General features: G+C 39.6%; 1 long non-coding RNA gene across 1 annotated transcript; it reads left to right on the top strand.

Moving 5' to 3' along the window:
* The first annotated feature begins 327 nt into the window (after nucleotides 1-327).
* Nucleotides 328-2,004, top strand: LOC148184117 (uncharacterized). Its single transcript, XR_015772836.1, has 3 exons — nucleotides 328-464; nucleotides 1,248-1,330; nucleotides 1,882-2,004. It is a non-coding gene; the product is annotated as an uncharacterized LOC148184117 (long non-coding RNA).
* The last annotated feature ends 2,231 nt before the right edge of the window (nucleotides 2,005-4,235 follow it).

Raw genomic sequence — 4,235 nt, 5'->3', positions numbered from 1 at the left:
TGAACCAGTTGTGGTGAGGTAGCCACAGGCATAATGAAAAGCACTGTCCCACCTTGCAAGATCTTCTTCTTATTGGCCTCTTCCCTCATGTGGCTCAAGACCTAGCTCATTGCTAGGAAAGGTCAATTTGTTGTGGTTAACCTCTGGTGGTGGGTGCACACCCCCTCTGCACCTGGGCTGTTCCTACACAGATCAGAGGTTTCACCACATCCAAAACCCTCCTCCCCCCCTTCAGCTGGGGGGTGTGCATGCAAACCTGGCCTCAGCAAAGCACCTGCTGCTTTTGCAAATGGGCGATTGTTTGAGTCATTAATCTTTAACATTTCAGTCTCTCTCAGGGAGTGAGCCAGTAGCTGCATGGGACTTCTGGCTGGGGTTAAGCTACAACACCAATAAAAAGCAACTGCAGCTGACATGTTTACAGGAAAAGTGGTTGACTGGAAGCCAGTAAATGTCACTAGAAGGTGAGTAGGAAGCAGTAAAAGTTTGTTGGAAATCTACTTCCAAAACACAACAGAGTTGGGAGACACGTCCATGAGGTGATCACTCACTCCTTATTTCTTTCCTGAGTATAATCTATATCACTTCCTTTGACATCCATCCTGATTTTTCATATTTATTTGGGGTAAGAGTGGATTATAACCTTTTGGAGGGCAAGTGGGTGGGGAGAACATACTCACTTGTTGTGGCAAGGAGTATTACTTACATGGATACATTCAGTTTTATTTCAATTCTATGAGGATTAAAAGAAGAGCTCAAGACAATGTTTGTAAAACATTTATCTCTAGCCTTTTAAACTCTGTTCTTTTAAGGGTTAAATTTATATATTCCGGCCTTTATCCTCAGACCGGTGTACTGCTCAAGGAACACTTCTTGGAGCAGAAGCTGAATGTCCTATTTCAATTATTAACACAGTTTTAGGAATTTTAGGACCTCCTTTCAATTTTTCTAGTGCTAAAAAAATTTGAATGTAGAGACATTAATTTGACATTAGCACGTTTTACATTATGACCATAGGAAGCCTTTTTCTGAGGCAATAGGTCAAAGCAAAAATCAGTATTTGATTTGTTTGTTCACTTGTCTATTCAACACAGTACATTCATCTTCTATAAAACAGAATAACTATTTCATGCTGATAAAAAAGAAATCTTTGAAAGGTAAGATTGATGTATGTTGTATCTGAGAGATAAACACTCGGAGAGGATTCAAACACAAGGCTGTCTGACTGCATCTTGACTGCCCACCAGCTGTCACAGATGAAGAATATCAGCTTCTACCTCTGAAGAGGAAGCAGCACTTCACATCCTCTCCGCACTTCCCAAGTAACCAGGTATCACCTTATGGCTGAACGGCTCCATAATGCTCTGGGGCTGGGTGAACTGAGAAGAAAGGGTAACATTTACCCCTTTGATTTTTGTCATTGTTCTCCCTCAGGGATATGGACAGAAAGAATGGGAGAGATCCTTTGTTCCTTCCTATAGGGATTCCTCTACTCCAAAGTAAATGCTGGTGGCTGGCGCCTCTGCCTCTCTCTATCAGCTAGTTGTTTATTTTTAAGGTTTTCAGAATTACAGATTGTAGCCTGATCCACGGAACCATTTTTCCCTAAAATCAAAAGATGTTTCAGAAAGTAATCATTTTGACTACATTTGTCTCTCACATCAATAACACACTAGAGTGACTCCTCTAGCATAAATGGGTCACTTTAAGCTTTGTCCAGGACCGAGCACCCATTTGTGTTTACACTTATTTGTAATACTAAATGCATCCCTTCTTTAAGCTGTTTTTTTGGATAACACAATATTTTCAGGAAGAAAAGAGTGCCAGGTTCTTGTTCTACCTCCTGAAAACTAATCAAAGTCTTTTTCTCTGTTGCCACAGCCCCTGGCACTCACAATATGCTTCCACAGTTGGGCAGTTGTCGAGACAAAACCACTGTCTGGTGAGCGAACTGTGGCTGTCTCACAATTTACCTGCCCTTCTCCATCTGTCTGCACTCACCAGCTGTGCTTGAGCCCTTCAGGCAGGGACAGAAGAATTGGATGCACATAAAGTACCTCTTCAGTGTGACCAGTGTAAATAACTGTGTTGGGGTTCTCTGGGAGACAGAGAAGGAAGACAGATGCACTATTAAACAAACCCCCATCAAGAGGGAAAGAGCAGAAATGATCCTTGTATCCAGAATAAGTTAAGAGAATCCAAACTCTGTCTCCTTGGCTCCTACAAAACTGCATCAGGAACCAAAGGGGTCTGACAACTACAATTCCCTTTTAGAAGGTTTTGTCAAGCTCTGTAGAACTGTATTTCAGAGTCTTTGGCACTGACAGACTGACAAACACTTGGACTGTTACTTATTACATCAGCTACCAAATGGGTTTGAATGCACATTTCCTCCAGCTTGTCTTCTTCCTAACCTCAAATATGGAGCTGCAAATTTTAGTACATTTAAGATGACTACAGATAGTGAGGAAGGGTAGAATTTGTCACAGATGATCATATTCGTTTTGCAAAAATAAGTTTATTGTACTTGGCATAGCAATAAGAAAGCTAGGCTAGCTGGCCAGTCAGCCCTAAGAAATAGTGAACAACATCTGTTTAAGTCTCTGAAGTAACACAATTCATGCATGGCATTAGGTTATGTTGCATCATTTAACACAACATAAACCTCACTTACCTTTTCCTCCCTTTGCCACTTTCTTCCAGTTTATTCTCACTCCAACTGGCTGCAAAAATGCATAACTCTCTTTGCTGCTTTAAAATTGCTGGGTTTTCCCCTCTAATTTTTGCAGCTAATGTAATTTTTTTTGTATACTGCCTTTCTGGGAACCACTGAACTCACATCCAAGAAGTGTTATCTCTCCCTTATGCATGTCATCATAAGAATTCTTTGTGGGGTTTTCTTGACTGAAGTCCTATACAAAACTAAATTGTATTGTTATGTCTGAGATATTGTCATACAGAATGTCATACAAGATGAGGCACAAATCATACCTAACCAAATTTAATGAAAGATTGCCATCAGGTGTCTAAATGTCTCACTTGCCTGTTTAATTGAGTTATGGCAAACAATAGTACTCAGAAACTTATGTAACAACTCAACAGTTTTTTTATTATCTGGACCTGTTTTGTGCAAGCTCTATTGAACTAATTTATAATAATGGGATTGAAAACACCCTAATTCAAATATAAAATAGATAGAAACATTTCTTATTTTTCTTGTTTCAGAATGATTGCTTCATTTAGAAATATTAATAATCTGATAGCTGAGTCTCTTCATTATAACATAATGCTCAGTTGCATAGGGAGCTATTCTTTATTTGGTGGGTTACACTCCAGGGTAGCATAGGGAAAGAAGATGTATCAGCCTGTATTCAGAATTTATATAAAAAAAATGAAACTGCAGAATAATAGAATTGCATCTTTTATATAGTGCTGCTATTTGAAAACATAAGGACAAATTTTAAATGGGAAATTCTAATCAGTCTTTGCTAGAAAAGTCACATGTGCCTTTACCCATGTGCCTGTCTGCCTTGCCGCACAGTTGGGGTATGTCAGCTAAGCAGTTCCTTATAACATTCATTCAAAGAAGAGGGGCCATTAGAAATTGTTCATGTCTCTGCAATTTTATGGCTTCTTTCACGTTTCTCATACCCCAAATATCTTTCATTTATTTCAGAGGGAGAACCTGTGCTGCTAAACAAGTTTCAGCATTATAGTATGTGTGACAAACAAAGGCAGAGAAAAAATGATGAAAGGGATGAACCAAAAAAAAAGACCAAACACAAATTTACTGGAGCTGAGCACATCCATATAGCACATTTTCAGAGTATAGGGATGGCCTGCACTAAGGAATGCTGCATCCAGAGGACTACACAGTAGACTCAGAACTACACAGGTACTGCAGATGTGAATGGCAGAAATAGTAGCTGTGTATAAGAAGCAGCCGCTCACTGCTCTTCCAGAGTTAATTAGCTCTTCTCTTCAAATGAGCTAATTAGCCTGGGCACAGCCCTGCACTGACATAACCATACCAGTCCTGGAGCTGACTCATTATCTGGCTTGATATCCTCTTCATTCATTTATGTGAATACTTGCACAGCTCTGAAGAAAAGTGTGTCTTCGTAGTTAGGTGCCAGCTTCTGCACTAATTAGTGTCTGAACATTTATGAAATGTGGAACGATTTCAAGAGGAAAAAAAATCGATATCTAAAAGCTTAGTGGTTAGAAGACTCACC

Source organism: Pseudopodoces humilis, chromosome 6 (assembly GCF_049639895.1).
Source record: "Pseudopodoces humilis isolate 2021_Gansu_Grassland_sample_001 chromosome 6, ASM4963989v1, whole genome shotgun sequence".
NCBI classification, from domain to species: domain Eukaryota; kingdom Metazoa; phylum Chordata; class Aves; order Passeriformes; family Paridae; genus Pseudopodoces; species Pseudopodoces humilis.
This window is presented reverse-complemented; position numbering and strand designations above follow the sequence as displayed.